Source organism: Sciurus carolinensis, chromosome 16 (genome assembly GCF_902686445.1).
Source record: "Sciurus carolinensis chromosome 16, mSciCar1.2, whole genome shotgun sequence".
Classification (NCBI taxonomy): domain Eukaryota; kingdom Metazoa; phylum Chordata; class Mammalia; order Rodentia; family Sciuridae; genus Sciurus; species Sciurus carolinensis.
The window spans coordinates 48,033,707-48,049,138 of NC_062228.1; the positions used below are offsets into that span (position 1 = coordinate 48,033,707).

General features: G+C 38.6%; 1 long non-coding RNA gene and 1 pseudogene across 1 annotated transcript; both read left to right on the forward strand.

The window, feature by feature from the left end:
• The first annotated feature begins 9,787 nt into the window (after positions 1-9,787).
• LOC124967212 (uncharacterized) lies at positions 9,788-14,317 on the forward strand. The gene is made up of 3 exons (XR_007105491.1): positions 9,788-10,269; positions 13,566-13,625; positions 14,183-14,317. It is a non-coding gene; the product is annotated as an uncharacterized LOC124967212 (long non-coding RNA).
• On the forward strand, positions 13,659-14,270 carry LOC124967210 (cytochrome c oxidase assembly protein COX20, mitochondrial-like; annotated as a pseudogene).
• Positions 14,318-15,432: the final 1,115 nt, after the last annotated feature.

A 15,432-nucleotide genomic window follows, 5' to 3' on the forward strand; every position in this document is an offset into this window, starting at 1 on the left:
ATATATGGAATATTTACCTAGAATGTCTTTAAGCTTTTATCTGGATGGAGAATTCTGAATGAAAATGTACCCTTAGTTCAGAACTTACTCAATTTCTTCTAAGAGCAGTTCTTTTTAAAAAAATTTGCTTGTAGACAGACACAATACCTTTATTTTATTCATTTATTTATATGTGGTGCTGAGGATCAAACCCAGTACCTCACACGTGCTAGGCAAGCGCTCTGCCACTGAGCTTCAAGCCCAGTCCCTAAGTGCAGTTCTTGCTACCTTTTAGAATTACCTGAATTGAGAAGTCGGAGGATGTGTACACGTTTAGTACTTTAACAACTCATATCTTTAACAGGCAGAATTATACAACTTGAGGGAAAAATAATTTATTGTTATATAACTTTATTATGATAAACTGGTCATTTTCATTAATGCTGACAAGTGTGTTGTGGTTCTGGGGATTGAACCCAAGAGCATTTTACCTCTGAGATAAATCTCCAGCCCTTTGTCAGCTTAGTTGCCTAGGCTGGCCTTGAACTTGCAATCCTCCTGCCTCAGCCTCCCAAGTCACTGGGATTACAGGTGTGCAACACCATGCCCCACTATTCTATACTCTTTTAAAGTAATACTAATTCCACGCCTGGCTATTCTATATTTTCTAAAGCAATACTAATCTTTTAAATTGCTTTTAAAGCAATACTAATCCCATCAGGAAAGAATAATTATCAGAATAAAATAATTTTTATTATAATATCAGGATATAATTATAATAATTATTCTAATTTAATTAATAATTTTATAATAATTCTTGCTATTATCAGGAAATAATAATTTCCTGATATAGAAACCAAACAGAACAATTAAATACAGAGTTTTATCTCCTGTTCTAAATATTGACTGGCTCTTTTTTAAAAAATTCCTTTGTTTTATTTATTTATTTTTATGTTGTGCTGAGGATTGAACCCAGTGCCTTATGTGTGCTAGGCAAGTGCTCTATCACTGAGCCACCACCCCAGTCCTTGACTAGCTCTTTATTCTGCTTGTATCATTAATCTGCATTCAAAACTTAAAGGCTCATTAAGTGTTTAATAAACTAGTACTGAATCAAACACTACCAGAGCAAGCAGAACAATATTCATAGTAAAAATGGTCTACTATGGCCTCTACTTTTCATTACCAAAAGCATATGCAGAAACCCCAAATACTGTTTATAGTTCTTGTAGTAGCTGCTATTACAAAAATTAGGTTATCACATAACTTGAATTACTATTATTTAAAATTCATTAAGAGTATATAGCCTATCCATTTCATAGTATTCCTACGTGGAATAAGTGTAACAGAGTGTATTTGTTTACATCCAAGACTTCAAATCAATCATTGGATATTCATCCGTAATGGCTTTAGTAATTGGAGATGTTCTCATCCAAATGCCAATAAGTTTTATAGGATACAGCCCTAATAATCACCTATAGGCTAGGAATAGTGGCACATGCCTGTAATCCCAGTTACTCAAGAGGTTGTGGCAGGAGAATCATAAGTTTGAGGCCAGTCTCAGTAACTTAGCAAGCAAGGCCCTAAGCAATTTAGTGAGACCCTGTCTCAAAAATAAAAAATAAAAAGGGCTGGGGATGTGGCTCAGTGGTAAAGTGCCCTGCGTTAAATCCCTGGTACCCCGCCCCCAAATAAAAAGACCTGGGGAGGTAGCTCAGTGGTAAACCACCCATGGGTTCAATCCCCAGTAATCACCCCCCAAAAAACTCATTTCTGGCCTCACATCATCAATATAATTTTGTCTTACAAAATCAAACTATGAACAAATCTATAGCCAAACTTGAAGACTGAACATTACTACTTTTAATAGCAAATCAAGTACTGGAAAGCTTAACTAACTTACTCTTACTACCAACTATTAACGTAGGTGGAGAATAATTTGTAGGTATAGTTTTATTTTCATGATCAATTTTTTTTTTTTTTTTTTGGTGATCTAATACAAATTGAACCCAGGGCCCAGGGCCTTAATATACAATTATAGCCCTGAATTCCCTGTATATAAACCACAACACAATGAGGAAAATTCCTACATGTCACTAATATCAAAATATCATTCACACAATGATATTTTGTGAATGATATTTTGTGAATAAATGCTCTTTATTTCTACATCTCCTACCACTATAACATCTATCACTTAACCTCAAAATTATTCTAGGACTTATATACTGTAGATAATTTAAATATACACTATAATGTGAATCTAGAGTTGGGGGTGTAACTCAGTGGTAGAGCACTTGCCAAGCATGTGTGAGGCCCTGGGTTTGATCCCCAACACCACCAAAACCAAAAAAGAACCTGAATCTCATAGTGAAAGATTAAAACTCTTTATTTACCAAGAAAGTATGCAAGAACTGCCATGTCATGCCTTCAGATATAACAAATGGCTTTCTCAACTTTCAAAAGATTGAAGTAATCAGTTGGCTTTAGAAGCCAAAAGCATGGTGCAACTCCAAATAAGTGATACATTTATTCTCTTCCCCATAATTTTACTTATTATCTTATTTTAACCAATTACCTTATCAATTACTAACATTTATAAAAATACCTCTTCCCCACACTATGTGAAGACTTATTTCATATGCTTTTGCCACAAGCCTTACTCCAACCCTAATTTTTTTTTTTAAATTTTTTAGTTTTAGATGAACACAATACCTTTATTTTATCTATCTATTTTTTAAATTTGGTGCTGAGGATCAAACCCAGTGACTCACATGTACTAGGCAAGCACTCTACCACTGAGCCACAACCCCAGTTCCCCAACACTAATGTTTATTCATTCAAACCACAAAATAATTATTTCAAACTGAACCTGGATATCTATTCAAACTTTATAATTAATGCTCAATTCAAGTTAGATTGCTTCTCAATAACATCTATATCAGTACCAGTAGCACTTTTTGTTACATGATCTACTATGGAAGTTTCAATGTGATATATACTTGGACGTAGAAATTAATCAATTCTTTTGTATGTGTGTGTGTTACTGGGGATTGAACCCAGGGGTACCCTACCATTGAACTACATCCCAAGTCCTTTTTACATTTCTTTTTTTCCTTTTTACTTTTTGAGACAGAGTCTAATTTGATAACCTTGTATCCTCCTGCCTTAGCCTCCTGATTAGCTTGGATTACAGGTGTGTGCCACCATATCTGGCATTTCTAAAACATTTTAAAACTCTATTTGTATCTTTGAGAGCTCCACAAAAAGGTCTTCAACACTTTAGCCTGGTGAACTAATTAGCCTGGTGAGCTAATTCACTGTCCCACACTATTATTGCTGGCTCATTTCTTCTCTCTCTTTTTAATCCTCTGCAATCAGGTTTTTATTCTTCTCATTTCGAAACCTACTTGTTAGGGTCACCCATATCCTTTGTCTTGCCAAATCCAATAACTAATTCTCAGCCTTAATCTTACTTGACCAATTGGCAGAATCTCTCTTATAGTTAACTAAATTCCTTTTTTTTGGGGGGGGGGGGCGTGGAGGGGTAACCAAGAACTGCACCCAGGGGGATTTAACCAGGGATTAAACTCAGGCACTCAACCACTGAGCCACATCCCCAGTCCTACTTTGTATTTTATTTAGAGATAGTGTCTCACTGAATTGCTTTTGCTGAGGCTGGCTTTAAACTCATGATCCTCCTGCCTAAGCCTCCCAAGCCTCTGTGATTACAGGCTCATGCCACCATGCCTGGCCCATTTTCCTCTTCTTAACTGAATGTTGGACTGCCTATGGTTTAGTCCTTGCACTTTACTTTGCCATCCACCTAAATCAAGTCCTCCATAATCACATCCAGTTCCATGATAAAGAATTAATCCCATATTTATCTCATTGGTCCTGAAGGCTTCTAAATGCTTATCTAACTTCTCCATATGGATGTCCAATAAGCATCTCAACCACACAACTTGACTTCCTTCTGCCAGGTTCTTAACCTTGATGACTCTATTTCCAATCTTCAAAGTATTTGATTTTAAAAGTATTAATTCTATTTTCAAAATATCACTAATTCTCATCTATTAAACCCCATTCTAAGCCACTACCTGCAATGTGGCATTCTGAACTAGTCCTCTGGTCTTCCTGTTTTCATTTTATTTTATTTTTTTAAATATTGTTAGGTATAGATGGACACAATACCTTTATTTTTAAATTTTTTTATGTGGTGCTGAGCATCAAACCCAGTTCCTCATACGTGCATATCCATATCCACACAGCACCTACAGTGACCTTTAAACAAAGATCCCTTACTCAACTGCGCAAAACCAGTCAGGGGCAGGTTTCTATACACAGAATAAAATTTCATTACTTGCAGTGGCCTAGAAGGCCCTACAAGATCAAATCTCTGTCCATTTCTGTGACTTCACCTCTCCTTTCTACCTCGCTCTCAGCTCTAACTGCCCTGACCTTCTTGCTGATCCTCAGATAAGCAAAGCTCAGTCTATCTCAGGGCCTTTGTACTTTTGCTCCCTCTGCCTGAATATATTTCCCTGATTTTTTTTTTTTCATGGCTAACTTCATGCTGGTCCCAATTCAAAGATTACCTCCCCTGAGAGATTATCTCCTGGTTGGATACTTGTCCAAGTTTAAATATAAAAGAATATTGGTAAAAGAATATCTAGGAGAAAAAACAATTCAAAAAATAGATAAAACAATTTTTCCCTGAAAGAAACCAAAGGTAGTTTTCCTTTCTAAAACAAAAGGGGAAATAAGTGAGAAGAGTGATATATGTAAGTTAGGAGGATGGAACTTTAGAAACTCATTCTGATATAACCTGCCTGCTATCCCTAGATTTCAGACCTTCCTTTCTCAGGTCTTTGATGTGAGTTTCAAACAAACATCTTAAAGAGCTGCTACTTCACAGACCAACCATAATAGTCCCAGCAATAGAAGCTTTGGGGTGACTAACCCTTATTCCTTGGTCCAATAAGGAAGACTCTAGGCTTTGGCATCATACTTCCAGCTTAAAAGAAAGAAATGGAACATGATGATTCTATAGGAGTTCCAGAATCAAATCTGGTTCATTGGCCAACTATGAAGAGACAGTGACAGAGGAAGGTATCATGATCTAAAGGATGAGAAATAAAAAAGTCCACAATGAAGCACTTCATTTCTACCTCTACAAACTGAAACCTTTCCTTAGAAATTCACAATAAAAGAGGCAGGAATTATAGGAGGACAGATTCTGATTATTATGAAAGAAGATCTTCTGAGTGAGGTCAGATTGCTACAGCTCTCCAACGTCACATCCCTGTCCCTCTGGGCAAGGTCCAGGCATTCCCATTCCTCCTGAGAGAAGTTGACAGCCACATTCCTGAAAGTCACCAGTCACTGGGACAACAAATTCATTATTTGTGAAAATATGGTAATGATTCTGAGGTGAAATGAGAAAGATGGAGGAGGTCATGGAAGGAAGCAATAGGCCATGACTGATAATATTAATATTAGTGGTCCCTGAAAAAAAATGGGTGCCTAAGCTGTAGCAGCAACATGATTCTCAAGTACTCTTGTTGCTACAAACCTTCTTATGTATAATAGAACAGTTGAATTAACCAGAAAGGACTGGAAATAAAAAAGGGAAGATGAGTACATGAAACACTGAATGCAGTCAGAACATTAAGCTTTCTCATTCTAATAAACAATGAATTCTTTTTCTTTAGTTGTAGAGGGACACAATACCTTTATTTTTATGAGGTGCTGAGGATCGAACCCAGTGCTTCACACGTGCGAGGAAATGCTCTATCACTGAGCCACAACCCCAGTCCAACGACAAATTCTTTATGAAGACAAGTTCTTCCCTTCTCTTCTCCCTTTAAAGAAAAAGATAAACAAAATTGATAGACTCTTTCCAAACAACTTTGACCAAATATCTAGACTAAGAAATAGAATTTGAAGTTCTGGAAAGCTTGGATTCATTATTAAGTTACAAAATTATATCACTGAGTATAATGGATGTAGGAAATTTCCATTTTACATATGAAATGATTTACTTATTTGTATTTAACTAGACAAATTCTCTAATGTCTTTGAGCTCTCAGAATCTATAATTCTCAAGAGAGTATGCATCAGACATATTTTATTTGTTCTACTTTCCATTTTCCTAGGTTACAGCAAGATGATAATGCTACTCCAGATGCTCAGATAATGCTCTGGACTGGCACATTCTGGCCATCTCCAATGCAAACCTCACTGATGACCATCCTTGCTCGATCATTCTTGGGCAAGATGGGTATGATAAGTAGAATAATGTCCCCCTCCACCGACCCTGGTGTCCACATCCTAGTCCTTCAAACCTGTGACTATGTTACCTTATATAGCAAAAGGGACCTGATGTGATAAAGGATGTGATGAAGGATCCTGAGATATGGGAAATTATCCTACATTACCTGGTTGGGCCTAATGTAATCACAATCACAATCATAAGTGATTGAGGAGGCAGGGAAGTCAAAGAAGTAGATATTATGATAAAAGTAGAAGTCAGAATGATAGGATTCCTGATTTTGAGAATGCAAGGGAGCCACAAGCAAAGGACTATGGGCATTCTCTAGAACCTAGAAAACATAAGGAAACAAATTCACCTCTAGAACCTCCAGAAAGAACACAACTTGGCTGATACCCTAATTGAAGTCTGAACCATTTCAGACATCTGACCTCCTTGGTACTGGGGGGTGAACCCAGAGGTACTTTACCACATGCTATATACCCAGCCCTTTATATTTTTTAATTTTGAGTCAGGATCTCACTAAGTTGTAGAAGATGGCCTTGAACTTGTGATCCTCTTGCCTCTGGAGTAGTTGGGATTACAGGCATGAGTCACTGGGTCCAATAATTTGTTGTTGTTTTTAGACAATTTTGTTGTTTTAAATCACTAAGCTTGTATTAATTTGTTACTGCAGTAATAGGAAGCTATACAAGGGCCAAGATCCCTTTCTTCACAGGACTCAGTTCTCACCCAATTTTAAAAGTTTCACAGAAAATCTTGCCATACACTGAGATAACATGCAAAGAAAAATACTGTGACTCCCAAGTGGAAAAACTGTGTTTGTAGAGAAGATCAAGGCTTGCTATGTGCCCCTTGATTCACCTCTACCTCATCAAACCATGTATTAATACTGCTCTTAAGAGGAGGTGTTTCTGCTCCCTCAGTGCTCCTGGAAAAAGACTGTGCATATGAAAAATGTAGGCAGATCTGATGAATAAATATCTAAACACTGGACAGAAGGAAAATGTCTAGAGAAGTCTGTGATTTTTTTTCTACTATCACTTATTGGAATGGAAAATGTTTGGGACCAGTTCTAAAGGGAACCAAAAAAGGCAGAAAATTTTGGGATACATAAAGTCCAATGTTCACATCACAATGAAATGACTGCCCTTCAAGAAGGAAAGACAGAACAATGACTCACATGTGGCCTAGTAAAATTGTCAGAACACACCAATTTTCTGGGTTCCTCTCCTGGAAATGTGCTGAGTTGAGACACCAGTGCTGGAGAAAGAAAAGAAGTCATGAGATCAGACTTGCCTCAGAGCTCACAAAATGAGCAACTCTGAACTACTTAACTTCCCATCTTTGAGGGAATTTGGAAACAGCTCAGCCCTCCCACAAATCCAATGAAAACCAGTTATAGCAGAAGGGATTCAGGATAAAATTTTCCTTAATCCCATGATGGTGAACAGAACCTTACAAGATGCTACCTTCCTAGGGTACAGTCAGCACAGAGCATGCCCAGGAAACCCCACATCCAGGGTCTTGTGCATGGTAGGCAAATACCCTACCACTGATTTACATCCCCAACCACAGAGGCTGGCTTTATAGATAAGGGCTGAAAAAAGTGGAAACACAGCACATCAAACAGATTCATCATTTCAAAGTCCTGTAAAGTGGGGATAGGGGGACAGAACAAAAGAAAAATGATTGGTTAATATTAGATTACTTCATATTTTTTTTTCTTAGTTGTAAATTTTATTTTTATGTGGTGCTGAGGATCAAACCCAGTGTCTCACACATGCCTATCTCTCCTGATTTCTCTGACGATCAGATGACAACTTGTTTTTGGTTTGGAGGCAGGGAACCTCAGCTTGAGTGACTCCATTTTGATATTTAGTATGGTATTCGAGGGTCTAGTGAAGGAGGCTAGTTCAATACTATGGCCTCCTATAATTTTTATCTAATATCAGGAAGGCACTTTACTTATGCTTACCAATTTATTATAAAAAAGTACAACTCAGGAACTACAAAATGGAAAAGATGCATTGAAAAGGTATGAGGGGGAAGAATTTTACCCAGTTTTCATGCCCTTCCCAGAAAAGCTACCATCTTAGGACCTCAACGTATTCTCCAACCCCAAAGACCTCCTGGATCTTGAGTTAGCGTGGTAACAACTCTCTGAACCAGGACTGCAGAGAACATCTCCAGAGCCACTGTCCACATACTCATCCCACTCCCCTGCATCCAGTTCTTTTTTGCCTGTTTGCTCTTTCCTATAAAAGAAAATTCCTTTCTGCCTGACCTCTGAGATGCTTGCAGATCTTATGGTTGTAGTGTTCTCCCAATTGTAGTAATCTCCTTCCCCTTATAGTAATGATCCTTTGAATAAAGTCTTTCCTTTCAACTTTTTACTCAACAGGTTGAATAACTTTTATAAAATAATAAAACTATTTTTATTAATTCACCAAGCTCAGGTCACATACAAAAAGCACTGAGGGTCAAATATGAACAAGATTCACAAGGCGACCAAAATACACACAGCAGGCCACCTTTAGACTTCAAGACTGAAAAAGTGGGCTAGGGCTGTGGCTCAGTGGCACAGTACTTGCCTAGAATATGTGAGGCACTGGGTTTGATCCTTTCACCACATAAAAATAAACAAAGGTATACTGTCCATCTATAACTCCAAAGATAAGAAACAAGAAAACAAATTAATTAAAAAAAAGACTGAACAAGTAAAAGTTCTCGAGTCACAGCCACCTGATTAAAATGTACGAAAGATTAAAAATGTACAAAAGAGCTGAATGTGATGGTGAATACCTGTAATTCCAGCTACTGGAGAGGTTGAGGTAGGAGGATCAAAAGTTTGAGGCCAGCCTGGGCAACTTAGGAAAACCTTTCATGGGCAGTACTCACTTTTTCCCTCCATCAATAACGCATGCTTTAGAAGAAAGGAGAGGGAATTTTATAAAGGAAATATTAAGCAGACAGCACTTGTTTAAGTGCTAATGGATATGACATCACTAGAAGTGGGACACCACACTTTAAGAACCTCTTCATGTGATGCAACAGGAAAAATACAGTACCAACAATGAACTACTTTTGCCTAAAAATGTGATTTAGGTAAAATCTGATCTGCATCTAGATCTAACTACCCTTTTGCAGAAATATGGGGGTTCTAATAAGAAATTTTATAACACTACAAGGAAGTTATTAGCCAAAAGCAAGATGTGGAACAGGCTACAGGAGAGGTGCAGGAGGGACCAGCGGCTACAAGCATTAGCCTACCACAGGTGACCCTACCACGCGGTCCTGCGAGCGCGCACACACATGCATTCAGCTTAAAATACTAGTTACACCCTTCCCTCCTCCGACCCGCTCCCCTTGCCAAGACAACCGTGCGGATTGTGCCCGAGGAGTCGCCAGCGGGTACACTCATCAATTCAGAGCGATGGAACACACCTCGTAGCACCCTGCCCTCGCAGCTCTCGGAACCGAAGTGACAGTGTCAATTTTCCTGGCGGAGAGAGACACCGCTACCCCACTCCGGCGAAGCCGACCTCCTTAACTAGCCGGGAGCACTCAGACCTAGAAGAAAGGCAGTCCGGAGCCAGCGGGTTTCCTCTCCTGTCAGCGCCGAGCCCCTGCCAGTACTCCGCTTTCCCCCGCATTCTATGGGAGCCGTCCCGCGCTCCAACCCTAACAGGGTGCAGGTTTTAGTGAGGGTTTCGGTTCACGTACCGCTGCACACCGGATCCTAGCATCAAGACGTAAGGGCGTACGTGTGCGGAGTGGCGCAGCGACGCAGGGGCCTTCGGGAAACGTGGTTTCAAGCCGGTTTCAAGCTGGTTCAGTGTAATTGTGCACCGCGTGATGGGCGTCCGGATTGACCCCCCGGCTGGAACTATGAATCTCATCTGAGCGGTTTAATTCAGTTGGCTCCCCAGAACTTCTGGAAAATCTCAAACAGAAGAGGTTAGGTCTTCAAGGAAATGTAGTCCGTGACTGGAAAAACGGCAAAAGGCTGCGAGGTAGGGTCCGGATTTTTTTCAGATTTCCGAGTAGTACACAGTTGCCACGGTAACCAGATTGCTGAGCTGGTTAGGGGGTGTGATGCCTGCTTCACAGCCGTGTGTGTGTGTGTGTGTGTGTGTGTGTGTGTCCATCCATCCATCCCACTTTTTTGGGGAAAAGGCTGTGGCTATCCTTTGTGAATGTGATCTGTATCAGCTTGTGTTTAAGACTGAGGGGGATGTTATTGGTCCATTCGGGATTGTACATGAGAGGTCTTTGGGGAAGGACAGATGAGCCTGGACACCCGAAGAATTTTCAGGAAGCAGGTTTGTTTAAGCTGAACCGGTCTAGAGGGGCTAATGCCTAAAAATCTTTGGACCCCGAGTCTGGAAAATTCTTTTAGATTTATAATCAGTGGGGGTTGGAGGTTCCCATAACATTTGCTCTCTGTCCCATATTCTTTTTTTTTTTTTTTTTTTTTGGGGGGGGGAGGGTGCTGGGGATCGAACCCAGGGCCTTGTGCTTGCAAGGCAAGCACTCTACCAACTGAGCTATCTCCCCAGCCCCTGTCCCATATTCTTAGGCTGGATGGAGGTTTCACGTTTTGTCTGGAAACCTGGCATTACAAGAAAGAGGACACTTCAAACCACACTAAGCTTTCTGCATAACTTCTGTGACATCCTGTTGACACTCTTTGTAAAACACTTTCTGACAAGAAAAGAAGCTGAATTATGGCAAGGGTCTTTTGGATGGGGGTATCTGGTCAGCTTCAGGATGACTAACGTTGAGGTTGTTATCTGCGATTAATCAGACTTAGACTGCCACCTAAATTTCTTATAACTTGTTAAGAAAATATGTTTAGGTAGTTATGAATTTAGAATAGATTCTTATGGAATTTTATAAATTAAGTGAATGATACATTGAGAATTCACCTTTGGTAGTGACTTTGGGGAAAGAAGTATGTGAATATAGTATTGTGAGAGTGAGAAAAATTGGTAAGTACTATCATTAAAACTCTTAAACATCAGTTTCCTCACCTGTAAAATAACAACCGTCTTGTGAGGTTTTGAAACACTGCTATCCAGTAGAAAAAAAAAACTGGATCCCATTTTTAATATCTGTGCTGTTCAGTACTGTAGCTACTAATGACATCTGGCTGTTGAGAACCTGAAAATGTGGCTAGTTTGGCTGAGGAACTGAATTTTTAATTTCATTTAATTGAGCATCAATTTGCCTTAAAAGATTTGAAGGGGGTGACTTTAATTCATCTAGCAAATATTTGAAAAATGAAATTTATATTGAAATGAGAAAGAGATGAAAAGGAAATTCAAATTGAGCTTTAGTCTTTTTTTAAATTGAGGAATAATTTATGTAAAGTTCATAAATATTTTATGTTCGCCTCAACTATCCTTTACATACACAGGCAACTGCCACACACAGAGATCAAGAATGCTTCTGTGTGCTGGGCACAATAGTGCATGTCTGTAATCCCAGAGGATTGGAAGGCTGAGGCAAGAGGATCACAAGTTCAAATCCAGCCTCAGCAACTTAGCAAGCCCCTATGCAAGTTAGTGAGATCCTGTCTCTAAATAAAATATAAAAAGGGCAGGGGCTCAGTGGGTTCACAGCCCCTGGGTTCAATCCCCAGTGCCTTAAAAAAAAGAATGCTTCCTTGTGCCCCATCCTTGTCAATCAGATTCCACCCAGACATGACCATTATCTGGACTTCTGACACCCTACGTTAAGTTCTGGGGTCTTCTTTCTCTGTTTTTTGTTGTTGTTGTTGTTTGTTTGTTCGTTCTGTGGTACTGAGTACTGAATCTGGGGTACTCTATCTCTGAGCTACACCTCTAGCCATTGTGATTTTTTTTTTTTTTTTTTTTTTTTTTGATACAGGGTCTTGCTAAATTACCCAGGCTGGTGCTGAACTTGCGGTCCTCCTGCCTCAGTCTTCCAAGTAGCATGTTCCAAAGAGCCCAGCAGTTTTGGGGCATTCTTGAACTTCGTGTGAACGCAGTCAGAGAAATGATGTCTGACTTGTTGCCATCCACAGTATGACTCCAAAATGTCTTTTCTATTGGGTGTAGCAATAATTCCTTCAACCAGCTATTAAATATTTTAGGTTAGGGAACTAATGGTCTCTGTAACATCTGTTTGATCCCTTTAAGTGGCATGAAGGTGGTCACAGACAATATATAAACAAATGATTATGACTGTATTCCAAATAAAGGTTATGAAGCGTTGGAGTTGGTGGCACACACTTGTAATCCCAGCTACTTGGGAGGCCGAGGCAGGAGAATCAAAAGCTTGAGACCAGCTTTGATAACTAAGCAAGGCCCTATTCTCAAAATAAAATTCTGTAAAGGACTGGGGATGTAGTTCAGTGGTAGAGGACCTCTCTAGCATGGGTGATGCCCTGAGTTTAATACCCAATACTAAAAACAAAACAAAACAAAAAACTTTGTGGACATGGAAATTTGAATTTCATATAATTTTTACAGATCAGAAAATACTATTTTTTAACCATTTAAAACTGTAAAACTGTTGTTAGGTTACTGACCATGCAAAAATCCAGTGATGGGCTAGCTTTAGTCTGCCAACTATAGTTGTCCAACCCATATATTTTGTATGGTAGACACTTGTGTGTCTTCTAGTATTTTTGCTATTATGACTAAAGCTGCCTTTAACATTCTTATAATATCTTCTGGTAGACTTAGCATTCATATCTGTTGAGAATCCAAAGTGTAAGGGCTGGGACTTAAGTAGGCATATATTCAATGCTAATGTGTGTGTACATACATATTTACATGTTTGTGTATACTGGCAAAGTATTTATATACCTTCACATACTTTTACAAAGTGGTTGTGCCAATTTACATATCTATCAGTAAAGGGTTTCAGCTGCTCTTGTCAATCTTCTTAAATTTTGCAATATTAGTAGTGGTAATTCAGTATGATTCTTTTTGGGGGGAGTACAGGGGATTGAACTCGGGGACACTTGGCCACTAAGCCACATCCCCAGCCCTATTTTGTGTTTTTATTTAGAGACAGGGTCTGACTGAGTTGCTTTTCGCCTCACTTTTGCTGAGGCTGGCTTTGAATTCACGATCCTCCTGCCTCAGCCTCCCAAACCACTGAGGTTACAGACATGCCCACGGTGTCCAGCCCTCAGTGTGATTTTAATTTGTATTTTTCTGACATTTGGTGGTCATTTAAATATGTTAGCTATTTGAGTATACCCTATGTTGAACTGACTCTTCAGCTCTTGACCATTTTATTAAAATCAATTTGTCTTTTCTCTGTTTATTTATAGGTACTTGCATATCCTGGCAACGAGTCCCTTATAGGACATATGTAATGATACATATTGCAGGTATTTTCCCCCAGGTTATCGATTGCCCTTTCACTCTGATAATGAAGTCTTTCTGAAGAAAATATGTTCTTAATTTGAATGAAATTTAGTTTATTAGTCTTATTTGTAGTTGATGGCTCATTGTTCAAAACTTTTACCTACCATAGCAGATAAAGTGCTATGTTTGAATGTTTTAGTCCCCTACAAAATTCATGTTGAAACTTAATCCCTAATGTAGCAGTTTTGGGAGGTTGGACATAACTGGAGGTATCTAAATTATCAGGGCCCAGTCCTCATGAACATATTAATGCACTATAAAAAGGGCTTGCTGGAGCCAACTGGTCCCCATGGCGGCAGTACAGGAGCCAGGCGAGCCCAGGAAGGGGAAGCCCTTTAAGCTCCTAGGAATTTTAGATGTTGAAAACATTCCCTACACGGGATTCAATATTATATGGTTCGCTGGGATCTGTTGTGGCTGGACTTGGACATTTTTTGTTAACTAGTAGAATTAGAAGATCATGTGATATTGGAGTAGGAGGATTTATCTTGGTGACTTTAGGATGCTGGTTTCCCTGTAGGTATAATTATGCAAAGCAAAGAATCCAGGAAAGAATTGCCAGAGAAGGGATTAAAAATCAGATTTTATATGAAAACTCCCACCTTGATCCTGAAAGAAAACAAATCAACAGCAGAAGCAGCAGCAATTGAACAACTCTGGCATAGAAATCCAAAACATCTCCCTCAAGTCAGTGTGAACACTGGGATCAACCACATAAAATATTATGTACAATAAAATCGAGTAAATGAAAAAAAAAGGGGCTTGCTGGGGCTTCATTCTCTCTTTTGCTCCTCTGCCATATGAGGACACAGCATTTGTCCCCACCTGCCCTTCCGCCTTTCCCTATAGCAAGAAGGCCCTCACCACAAACAGGATGCCAGTGCCTAGATCTTGGACTTCTCATCCTCTGAAATGTAAGGAAATAAATGTCTGTTCTTTGTAAATTACTCAGTCTCAGGTACTATTATACTAGCACAAAATGGACTAAAACATGAGGGTATTCTGTTTTCCTCTTAAAAGCACTATTGTTTTACCTTTCACATTTAGGACTGTAATCCATTCCAAATTAAGTTTTTTGTTTGTTTTTATGTAGAGATCAAGATGTATATTTTTCTAATGTGTATAACTTGTTGCTCTGGCACTGTTTATTGAATTTTGTGCTGGCTTTTTTAACAGATTTGTGATCTTATGTGTGTGGGTCAATTTCTATATTCTACTTTGTCTTATTAATTAATCACATTAATCTTTTACCAGTACCAAATTATCTTTAGAGTAAGTATTGAAATGTTATGATATAAATGTTATAAATTTTAAAGTGTATTCTTTATCAACATTAAAATGGCAACTCTTAGTCCTAGGCATTTCCATATGTATTTCAAGAACCAACTGGTTGATTTACACAAAGAAAACTGGAATTTCCCTGGCTTTTCCTTGACTCTGTAAATACGGGATGAATTGACATCTTAACAAATACCAGACATATAAAAAACTGTTACAACTCAACAATAAAAATAAATAAATAAATAAATAATGGGCAAAAGATTCAAATAGCCATTTCTCCAAAGATAGAAAAATTACTAATAAGCATATGAAAAGATGATCAATTATATAGTCAATGGATACCACTTCATATCTACTAGAATGGGTAGAATCAAAAAGACAAAAAAATAAATATTGTTGATGATGTGAAGAAATTAGAACCCTCATACAATTCTGGTAGAATTTAAAATGGTATAACCACTGTCGGAAATAGGTTAGTTGTCTTCAAAA